This window comes from Bolinopsis microptera, chromosome 12 (genome assembly GCF_026151205.1).
Source record: "Bolinopsis microptera isolate Bmic1 chromosome 12, MBARI_Bmic_1.0, whole genome shotgun sequence".
NCBI classification, from domain to species: Eukaryota; Metazoa; Ctenophora; class Tentaculata; order Lobata; family Bolinopsidae; genus Bolinopsis; species Bolinopsis microptera.
In genome coordinates, this window is record NC_087083.1 from 14,046,276 (window position 1) to 14,058,294 (window position 12,019).

Genomic DNA, 12,019 nt, shown 5'->3' on the forward strand with positions numbered 1-12,019 from the left:
CCTCCCTCCCTCCCTCCTTCCTACCCTCCCTCCCTCCTTCCTACCCTCCCTCCCTCCCTCCCTCCCTCCCTCCCTCCCTCCCTCCCTCCCTCCCTCCCTCCCTCCCTCCCTCCCTCCCTCCCTCCCACCCTGCCTCCCTCCCTCACTCCCTCCTTCCAGCTCCCTCCCCCCCTTCCTCTCTCCCTCCCTCCCTCCCTTCCTCTCTCCCTCCCTTCTTCCCTCTTTCCTTTCTCCCCGAAAGTATCTCAGTATCATTACCAGCTATTAGTATAATCTCACACATTGTTAGAAAATAGCGAAATTAATAACTCAATATGTAATAACAGCACGAAAAGATGTCGCTGATAGGCAATAGCCACGTCTCGCGACTAACACCTCCCTCGCTCCCTCTCTAACTCGCTTGGATTAGTAAGTTGCAATACACTGAGTATCAATCAGTACGTTGCTTTTCGTTTCTTGTATCTTAGCTTTGTATTCTAATTTAACACCACTAAATGATGTTGCGTCTGGCTTGTCTAGCTTTTTTTGTCCTTTTTCTAGCTATTGTGACAGCAGGTTGGTTTTGTGTATAACACGTTGAACGATTTTAAAAGGCTAAATGTCAGAAAATTAAAAAAAATGTGACCTAAAAGTTTTGCAATTTACGATTTCCATTCAACGATGTGATCCTATGCTAAGGACCCGGACTGTAGCCTTTTTAGATCAGATCTCTTTAGCTTTCATGGGTCTCGAGATCAGAGAACCCAAAACTCTAAATCAAATTTCCAACCAATACAATTTTTGAAATTTCCGACTGATATTCGACCATCGCCTTCCAAATCGAACCGGATTCAGCCGGCTGTATCCGGCTAGTCGGGTATTACTGTATTAGTGATTAGGTCGGCTCCTAACTAAGACTTTACTTATTACTTTGTAATTATCACTATTCATTTCATACTAATCATAATATGATATTGCAGAAGTTGAAGAAGTTGAGGATACATATAGCCAAGAATTAAATGAACTTGCCGAAAGGGAGTTAGCTGAAATTGTAAAACGACAAGGTAATTATCACATAACTTCCACATTGGTGAATAAATTTGGCGTAACATAAATTGTACTTTCAATGCAATATGAATATAATAGTAGTGACATTTCCATATTATAACAATGCAATATTCTTATTGCATTGTGCAAATAAATGTAAACTGACAGGATGGAATAGAAAGCATAGAAAAAGTAAGAAAGACAAAGGCAGCAAGGTAATAAAATTAAATAACATAACTATGTACTAGTTTGTAGTTGGTTTGATGAATGAAAGTATTTAATCTAGATATCTTTATTCGTTATACAATAACAAACTAACATCTCGCAGTTGCATCTTAAAGATATACATAAGGGGCAAGTTTCCATAAACGATATTTTATGATCGGCGCCGATAATCGCTTATTGAGCGCTTTCTCGGCGCTTTTTTTAAAAAAAACCGTTTATAATCGATTTTTTTACGATTATAAACGGTTCAAAAAAAATCGCTTATAATCGACTATAATTGATGTCATAATTCAAAAAAGCGCTTTTTTGAATTTAAAAGCGCTTATAAGCGCTTTTAAGCGCTTACTAGCGTCGCTGAGCGATTTGAAAGCGGTTTTTCAGTAGGATTGGCGCCAAAAACGGGTGGATAAGCGGTTGGCCGGATAAGCGATTCGTAGGCGCTTTTTTGAACCATTTATAAGCGATTATAAGCGCTTATAAGTGGGGTGCAATTTAGCTGTTTGTAAAGCGCAAATAAAGCGCTTATAAGCGCTTTTAAAATTGAGTCAGGAAAACGCTATATTACATCTTATAACCGCTTATAATCGATTATAATCGCTTTTTTAGAAATCGCTTATAACGGCTAATTCATCGCTATTTTACCGCTTTTACCACTTTTCCTATCATCCATGGCCAGGTGAGCAGGAATTAAAAAGCGCTTATAAGCGCTTTTTCGATGCTGCCCCTAACCTGGTCGGAACGGGGTAGTGCCCGGAATTTAAAAGCGCTTATAATCGCTTTTTCAATGCTGCCCCTAACCTGGTCGGAACGGGGGAGGGCCCGGAATTTAAAAACCCTTATAAGCGCTTTTCGATGCTGCCCCTAACCTGGTCGGAACGGGGGAGTGCCCGGAATTAAAAAGCGCTTATAAGCGATTTCTCAATTCCCCTTAACCTGGTCGGAACTGGAGAGTGCCTGGAATTAATAAGCGCTTATAAGCAATTTCTCAATTCCCCTTAACCTGGTCGGAACTGGAAATCAGGGTGCCCGCTTATATGTTATAAGTGCTTTTCTGTGCAACCTGGGGTGCACCGGCAGAGTCAGGATTTAAAAGCGCTTATAGGCGCTTATGATTGCTTTTCTACCGCTTTCCTATCGCCCATGGCCTGGTTGGCAGGAATTAGAAAGCGCTTATAAGCGCTTTTTCAATGCTGCCACTAACCTGGTCGGAACGGGGTAGTGCCCGGAATTAAAAAGCGCTTATAAGCACTTTTTCAATGCTGCCCCTAACCTGGTCGGAACGGGGGAGTGCCCGGAATTAAAAAGCGCTTATAAGCGATTTCTCAATTCCCCTCAACCTGGTCGGAACTGGAGAGTGCCCATTCGTATGTGCTTTTCTGAGCAACCTGGGGTGCACCGGCAGAGTCAGGATTTAAAAGCGCTTATAGGCGCTTATGATCGCTTATCTACCGCTTTTCCCATCACCCATGGGCTGGTTGGCAGGAATTAGAAAGCGCTTATAAGCGCTTATTCAATGCTGCACCTAACCTGGTCGGAACGGGGGAGTACCCGAAATTAGAAAGCGCTTATAAGGGAGAGCGCCAGGAATTAGAAAGCGCTTATAAGCTTAACGGGCGATACTCGTAAAATATTTGTTTCAAATATTACGTTGAGTCCAACTCGGCGTGCGTCCTGGTAAGTTATAAACTTACAATTATAAGCACAAATCTGAACATCCGTTCACCTGGAGTGCACGAAATTTAAATGCACTTATAAGCGCTTTTCTCGATGCCCCTAAACCTGTCATGCACAGGCGGGAGTCAGGATTTGAAAAGCGGTTAAGCGATTACAATCACTTTTTATTACTGGTTTTTACCGCTTTATCTATCATTTATCAACATGGATTTAAACATAGTTGTTTGACTGGCGATCTAGAAGCCAAGCAAGAAGGCTAAGTGCACGGCGCGGCAAAGTTCTCCGACAATAATTGTCAGAAATTGTAAAGCGCTTGCAAGCGTTTATTTATATGTTGTTAATGGTGACGGTTGTCCTGGTGGCGGTCGATGCCCGCTGCGTCATCAGTCATACACACTTCACATCCAGAACTTGCAAAAGAAAAGTATAGTATATGAAATTAAATTATTGCGCTGGGCCACGCTCAGTCTGTCAACGAGTATGACAGGCCTGTTCATGTTATTCCAAAGAATCTCTAGTCGGGCTGAGCGAATCACGACGTCTGAAAAAGTGCGGTGACGTCATTGAAAGTTAGTGTATGCGTGACCAGCATTTACGTACTTGTTCATAATCAATCGCAAATCGTGGACATAAAAAACACGTGCACGCTGATTGACCATTGTTAGGGGGTGCACGATAAAAATAAACTTGCTCGGATTTTCAAAATTTTTGTACCATTGTTTTCTAGAGACTGTGAGAATTTTCACAGTACCAAATTTGTCATATTTTTTTGGGATGATCAGTGAGTTTTGCCTAGGTGCCATATTTGATGGTGCGCGGCTTTTGGAGCAAAATTAGGTGTAAAACTTGCGTAATTTGACCAAATTCGTTGATTTTTGTCGTATTATTTTATCATATCTTCGGTTCCTGAACATGAATCATGCTGAAAATTTGTCAGAACCTTCCAATCATACTTAACTACCGAACCTAATTTAGTTGTGAGAGATTGGCCTTGATTAAGAGGTCTAAAACTGACAAAATAGGTATAAATTCGTTGATAACTCAAATTCTGACCATCGAAATTGCTCAAACTAATTTAGGTTCAGTAGAACATAAGTGTTTACGTACGCTGACCAAATTTCAACAAAATTGTTATATGAGAAGTATTATAACTTTTTGATTGTTTCCGAAATAATGTGCTGGCCGAAATACGAGCTAAAAAACCATTCAATGGTCAGCGCGCGCGTCTTACGGTCGATGGCGCACTGCCTACCATTGTTAATGGTCTGGCCCGAAGCGCGCTACTTCGTAGCAATTGCCATCGGGCATTGCGGGCAAGTGATATTTCGAGAAGAAAGTTGATACATGTTTCGTATCCCTACTTCGAAGAAATTTAGACGAGTAACATCCGTCAAGCACGCTGAGTACCAATAGGAAAAAAAGTAATGTATACGCTAGAAAAGCCGCGCGCGTGCTGAGATAGCTTGTAAAATTTGGTTATTAGATAGTAAAACTGCAACAAATAAACCGCGCCAGCTTGCGCGTTTGATTCGCTCCTACGAAATCGCTCGCCCAAATTTTAAGAAAATTCTTGTGAAAACAGAAAAGGCCTTTGGGTATGAATGATATTGATCTGAATCGGTGTATTTTTTGGACGCTGATCCCGAATCACCCGCCATGAAGTAGGGTAAAAAACCGTTTTAGTCACGTGACAGGCTAGTAAAACATGATTTCGATTGTTTAGGGCTCATGTTAGGGTTAGGGTTGTGGTACGCGGGTTATGGATAGCTTCGGGGTTATGGTTATGGTTAGGTTAGGGTTGGGATTAGGGTTTATGTAAAACTGTTTTGTACGGCTGCAAAACCATAAAAACCAAGGTCACGTGAAATTTTTGGGCGAGCGAATTAGCAAGATCCGGTTTTTATATAAAAATAAGCGTACACATGATATACAATGCAATAAACCTAAGAGTTTCTGCATGTTCGATTATTTTGCACCTAACCATGTGCCTTCGTGCTGCCGTTGCTTTATCCAGATATGTATTGATTCACAATGTCAATCCTTCGCAGCTCGGTGAGGCACAGTGGTGCATCTCGCCGATCTACCGGTTGCGAGGAGCATTATTTGATGCGCGCGCGACCCAGTAGTGCATCGCGCTACAAGATATGTAGTGCGCCATCGACAGTGAGCCGCGCGTGCCGACTGTATAGTAGTATGGTTTTTTAGCGCTAATTTCGGCCAGCACAATTTTCTTCAAACAAATAGATATTGAGTATCCTTCCCGACCTCCGATTGCAACAAAAATTGGTGAGCTTACTCATAGACTTACAAGAAAAGTGTCCGAAATAATACGACAAAAATCAACGAATTTGGTCAAATTACGCGACTTTAACCAGGTTAAGGGGCATTGAGAAAGCGCTTATAAGCGCTCTTTAATTCCGGGCACTCCCCCGTTCCGACCAGGCTAGGGCCTAGGGGCAGCATTGAAAAAGTGCTTATAAGCGCTTTCTAATTCCTGCCAACCAGCCCATGGGTGATGGGAAAAGCGGTAGAAAAGAGATCATAAGCGCCTATAAGCGCTTTTAAATCCTGACTCTGCCGGTGACCCCAGCTTGCACAGAAAAGCAATTATAAGCAATAAGCGGGCACTCTGATTTCCAGTTCCGACCAGGTTAAGGGTAATTGAGAAATCGCTTATAAGCGCTTTTTAATTCCGGGCACTCCCCCGTTCCGACCGGGTTAGGTGCAGCATTGAAAAAGTGCTTATAAGCGCTTTCTAATTCCTGCCAACCAGGCCATGGGTGATAGGAAAAGCGGTAGAAAAGCGATCATAAGTGCCTATAAGCGCCTTTAACTCCCCCGTTCCGACCAGGTTAGGGCCTAGGGGCAGCATTGAAAAAGTGCTTATAAGCGCTTTCTAATTCCTGCCAACCAGGCCATGGGCGATAGGAAAAGCGGTAGAAAAGACTAAGAGATCATAAGCGCCTATAAGCGCTTTTAAATCCTGACTCTGCCGGTGCACCCCAGATTGCACAGAAAAGCACTTATAAGCGGGCACTCTGATTTCCAGTTCCGACCAGGTTAAGGGTAATTGAGAAATCGCTTATAAGCGCTTTTTAATTCCGGGCACTCCCCCGTTCCGACCGGGTTAGGTGCAGCATTGAAAAAGTGCTTATAAGCGCTTTCTAATTCCTGCCAACCAGGCCATGGGTGATAGGAAAAGCGGTAGAAAAGCGATCATAAGCGCTTTTAAATCCTGACGCTGCCGGTGCACCCCAGGTTGCACAGAAAAGCACTTATAAGCGGGCACTCTGATTTCCAGTTCCGACCAGGTTAAGGGTAATTGAGAAATCGCTTATAAGCGCTTTTTAATTCCGGGCACTCCCCTGTTCCGACCAGGTAAGGGGCAGCATTGAAAAAGCGCTTACAAGCGCTTTTAAATTCCGGGCACTACCCCGTTCCGACCAGGTTAGGTGCAGCATCGAAAAAGCGCTTATAAGCACTTTTTAATTCCTGCTCACCTGGCCATGGATGATAGGAAAAGTGGTAAAAGCGGTAAAATAGCGATGAATTAGCCGTTATAAGCGATTTCTAAAAAAGCGATTATAATCGATTATAAGCGGTTATAAGATGTAATATAGCGTTTTCCTGACTCAATTTTAAAAGCGCTTATAAGCGCTTTATTTGCGCTTTACAAACAGCTAAATTGCACCCCACTTATAAGCGCTTATAATCGCTTATAAATGGTTCAAAAAAGCGCCTACGAATCGCTTATCCGGCCAACCGCTTATCCACCCGTTTTTGGCGCTAATCCTACTGAAAAACCGCTTTCAAATCGCTCAGCGACGCTAGTAAGCGCTTAAAAGCGCTTATAAGCGCTTTTAAATTCAAAAAAGCGCTTTTTTGAATTATGACATCAATTATAGTCGATTATAAGCGATTTTTTTTGAACCGTTTATAATCGTAAAAAAATCGATTATAAACGGTTTTTAAAAAAAAAAGCGCCGAGAAAGCGCTCAATAAGCGATTATCGGCGCCGATCATAAAATATCGTTTATGGAAACTTGCCCAAAATACAACTTTTTGTATAGCTCCAGTTCCAATTCAAAGTTTAACTTTGAGAATCATTACCCTTTCATCATGAGTCAGAGTATGAACTTATTACTAATAAAGTTGATTAATATTGATTGCTTAGTTACAGTGAAACTTTTACTTACTGTCGCTGCTCCAGGTAATCGTGGAGTTAAAAGATCGTCAATGAATTGAAGACAGCAGATTCGAGCAGCTCATGTTATGCTGCATGGAATGTTATAACATTTAAATAAAACGAATAAAATTCTCAAATTAATTTTTGTCACATAATTGCATTATAGCATTATACATTAACGTGTAATCCCTTTGGTTGCATAAGAAAATCAGGTAAAACTATCGTTCAGATCATTTTTATTCTTCAAATCAGTATATGGATAATATTTTAGATTATTTCGTGGACCAACATTTATTTATATTTATAAATATAATCATGTTCCATGTTTTATTTCGACGGTATAAAATATAATTATAAGCTTGTTTATATCATATCTTGAAATCGCATAACAATTTTTTCGTGACTGGTGACTACTATTCGCCGTTTTCTTACAATATCTTAAGGCCAGAGGGGGGGGTAAATGGCACTTTTCTAGTTTTCACATATTTGATAATAGCTGCTGGAGACGAACAAGAAGAAAAAAACCGGATCAAAATCTGACCTTGCGTTCCTGAGATATCGCGCGCTAAATTTTGAGGTTTACCTGTAATCACATGTTAAACTGGATATTTAAACGGCTGTAACTTTTTTGACCTTTCGATTCCTTAGTTGAGAAAACTGGCCACTCCCTGATCTTGAGGTTTGGTACAGTGGTTCCTTGGACAATTATCCTCATTTATGATGCAGCGATTTTTTTTATTTGACTCGGTTCTTGAATTATGAGGTTAACCATGTCAAAAATTCGACAAATTTAGCTGGTTAACCTCATAATTCGAGAAACGAGTCGAATAAAAAAAATCGCTGCATCTAATGTCTAGATACTTGTCCAAGGAACCACTGTACCAAATCTCAATATCAGAGGGTGGTTGGTTTTCTCAACTAAGGAACTGGAAGTCACAGAATGTGTTTTGAGATAGATGCAATTTAGTGTTTTCAAAATTTTGAATATTCACTGGAACGTATCACAGTTCGTTAGTTAGGACTTTTTATACACTTAATAACGTTTGCTTGATCAGACCTGGCCGTCCCCTGAATGATTTTAGCCACTTTCAGTAGTTAATGTCCTTGTATTGTAAAAAATGAGGTTAACCAAGACTTCCTGTAAACACTAACTGCTTAAAATTTGGTTGTTAACCTCGCTTTAGACCATATAACACTGGGATTGGTTTATCAATATGTTATTATATATGTAGTAAAACATTTGCACAGTATAACGATTAAGTTTTTGAGGTTAACATGTAATTGACTGGTCAGATATTCAAAAAATGAGAGGTTAACCTCATTTTTAAGCCATTTACGGGCAAAATCTTCTACTAAAATATGGTCAGTTCAAATCACCTTTGTCACGTGATTATAGTTGTAGGCATTGTGATACCAATAGATACCTCACTTCGATATTGTGGTACATTACAAAAGTAAGAATCGTATGTATATTCCCTACGGTACCAAAATGTGATGGTTAACCTCATTTTTTTCATTTTCCAAGATAAAAGAAAGTCATTCAACACGTCATCTATTTGGAAATGTGTATACCGTAAACTTACGATGAAAATAATAACTCTATCATGTGATCTATTCTCGCTATATCTAAAAGAAGAGGTTAACCTCATTTAATCACGTTTGGATATTAATTTTTCTGATAATTATGAACCTAAAGTTTAGAGTTTACATTTGCTGACCGAAATAACAAAAAATTATGGCGTGTAATAAAATTTTAACCTCAATTTTATTAACCTCAATGTTGTATAGTCAATTTTGTGAAAATCGGTTAACCTCAATTATAAAATAAAGTTAATCAGCTACAAATATGTGAATAGCAGCAATGTTTTTGTCATCCAAAATTAAATCGATTTAGAAAATAATATTTTGGTAGAAATTTTTGACCCCTTACCCCCCCCTCTGGCCTTAAATGATATAGTAAAATTTGATCAAATTGTTAGACTTAGAGTTAACCATTTCTATTTTTCCGAATAGTGTTGGCCGCAGAACAATTTACTCTAAGGGCGCACCAAAAGTCAACCTTAGACAGGACCCTTAACCATGAACCAGAGCCCTCAATTGTGCCAAACGTATTATATTTATATGGTATAATAGTTTACCTGGGGACCTCAGGCTATCATGTTCATTAACATAGAGATTTGGCAGAATGACAGACTGAGCGCGGCCCAGTAAATAATAGTACGCGTAGGCTCATGGTATTGGTTAGGTGAACAGAATAATTACAAATACTAATACTAATAGAACGAAAACTTAAAGTCCAACTCCGGCCAAGCTGCGATTCAAAATACATATTTTTTCCTTGTATTGCAGCTTGCCCATTTATTTGAATATAGTAATTAATATTTATTGAGTTTTTCCATATAATTTCAACAAAGCTGTGCGGAATTGTAAAATGCTGTTGAAGTTTTGTTCGCTCAGAACAGAATCTCATTAAAAAATTTAATATTTAGAATTATATCTATCAAAGATTCTCGCTCCTCTGGCCTCAGCAAGTTTATATATAATATATATATAGTTTAAATACTTTAATAAACACTACTATATAACAAATAATTTGAGGATGACTGTAAGTGTAAAGGTATATTTTACCGACATTTGAAGTCAACGCGTACCGAGTTGTTTTACTGACAGTTGTGGCTGACTAACAATATACATATATATAATAAATTAAAATAGTTGTTGCTTGGTTTCCCTAAGAGAGTGCTCGACTGCAGTTAAGCAGGAGATCTAGAAGAGCTGAGACTGAAAAGAAGAACTAGAAGAGAGCTGAGAGCTATACAGAACCTGAAAAAGTTCATGCAATTAAGAACAATATATTATGATATAATTATGGTCAGCCCTTTTTATTTATATTTAGAAAATGTAAACCGACTCAAGGAATTAGCTTATTAGGTAGCAAAAATTGAGATTGTTGTGTCACAACTCACATATAATTTCATATTTGATCTATGACTATATTTAAAAGGACCGTGTTTTTGCAGCACGGCATTCAGTAAAATTTTACGTTTTTTGGTAAACCACTTTACTTTAGAAACGAAAGCAAATCTTAGTAGTGCAGTGCTTTAATAATCTAATAATGATTGTTTTACTATAATAACTCGCAATGAGCAACCTCTCGAGCCTTTTGAGGGTCTACCACGTGCTCTCAATGTCCCTTTTACTGGAGTTGAAATACATGCAGCCACCTCTAGCTTGAAAAATGGGAGGGCAAATGGTCCCGATGGAATACCCAACGAGCTAATTAAGTACTCTAATAGTACAGTCCATGAACATTATGCTGGAATCATCAACAGTTGTTTCGAGACACATACTTTCCCCATTTCCATTGGAGAGGCTACTATAACACCCTTACAGAAGCCAAAAAAACCTATTGGTCCTCTGAAGAATTTACGTCCACTCACCTTGTCCAATGCAGCCAGAAAAATTCTGTCTATGGCTACTCTTAAAAGGATAGAAGAAAAAGTGAACGCCTTCACTGGTCCATGGCAGTGTGCATATAAACGCGCTTGTTCTTGTGCTGATATTGTTTGGTGTCAGCGAGTTCTACTGTCAGTTGTCCAAAGGAAGAAATGGGAGTATCAATATCATCGCATGGGCATTGATATGTCTAGTGCGTTTGACACGATCAAACGCACTACGATTCTTGAACTCCTGAAACTGTGTGGCTGTACTCAGTACTGAGGATGAGCTGAGGATTGTCCGGTTGTTGTTGTCCAACACAAAGCTACGGGTGAAGGTAAATGGAGTTCTTTCAGCTGAGTTTTTAAGTCTCCTTGGAGCTTTCCAAGGTGACTGTCTATCCGGCTGTCTGTTCACCCTTGTCTTGGCTGGTGCTTTGAATGAACTTAGATGGACTATAACAATCAGTTTAGATAGGCCGATCCCCCGATTACTATTGCTGGCCTTCCACTTGACACTGAATATGCTGATGATGTTGACTTCAATGATGAAGAGGAAGACAACTTGAGAGCTATTTTGCCCCAGGCAACAGCTATACTCGAGAAATGGAACCTCTTTGTCAATGAAGACAAAACGGACTTCACTCATGTTTATTTAGCTAGTACGGGTGAAGTCGACAGTGATGGAAAATTAGTGTCGGGGAATGAAGCATGGAGGAAAAGTATCACTCTAGGGTCCGTCTTGTGTAGCAAAGCTGATATTCAGCGTCGCATAAACCTGGGATATGCTGCCTTTAACAATTACAAGAAGGCCTGGAGTGATAAACTGCCCCTAAACAAACGTCTAATACTGTATAATACTTTAGTCGTATCGGTTCTTATGTACAACTCATCCTGTTGGGCCGTCCCCAAAATATTCCTTGAAAAACTAGATGTTGTTTTTATTTGAATAATATCTTTGACCTGCATTATCTCCGTAATTTGAGTTACCTTACTCGGGAATATTATAACTGGGATAAAGTGGTGGGTTTTGGAAGATTTCGCCATATTTTTCCCGGTCAAAAATTTTACCAGTCATAAAAAAACCCGCCGACTCAGATTATGGGGTTCCAAGGGGGTGGTGATCATCATATTTTACCTGAAGTCTCATATGTGCTAGAGAAGACTTTTGAAGCAGTGGATGGAGGGCTGTAACTTTATTTATATTAATTCAAATTGGCTGTTGCTACCATAATTTCGTTATAAAAATCACAATTTGGTTATAGAAATCAAATTTCAGGGTGGACCTTGATTCTCATTTCTCTTGCCCATGAATCAGTGAATCGTAGAGAAGAAAACAATTTATATGTGTAGACTAAAGAAAGAGGGAGTTTTTCCCGTTAAAGTAACTTGTGGCCACATCCCGTTAGAAGTGAGTAAACTGTGCCACTATTTCATGGTCCACGGTGGATTGATTACTGGAGCAGTTGAA

At 39.6% G+C, this 12,019-nt stretch overlaps 1 protein-coding gene and 1 long non-coding RNA gene across 2 annotated transcripts in view; both read left to right on the forward strand.

Annotated features, from left to right (window-relative positions):
* Positions 1-388: 388 nt before the first annotated feature.
* Positions 389-7,418, forward strand: LOC134824380 (uncharacterized). Its single transcript, XR_010161397.1, has 4 exons — positions 389-555; positions 960-1,043; positions 1,195-1,241; positions 7,136-7,418. It is a non-coding gene; the product is annotated as an uncharacterized LOC134824380 (long non-coding RNA).
* A 2,265-nt stretch (positions 7,419-9,683) lies between these two features.
* Positions 9,684-12,019, forward strand: part of LOC134824379 (uncharacterized) — an 87,247-nt gene continuing 84,911 nt past the window's right edge. The window contains exon 1 of the transcript XR_010161395.1: positions 9,684-9,707. The gene's annotated coding sequence lies outside the window, so the exon portion shown is untranslated. The remainder of the gene's footprint in view (positions 9,708-12,019) is intronic.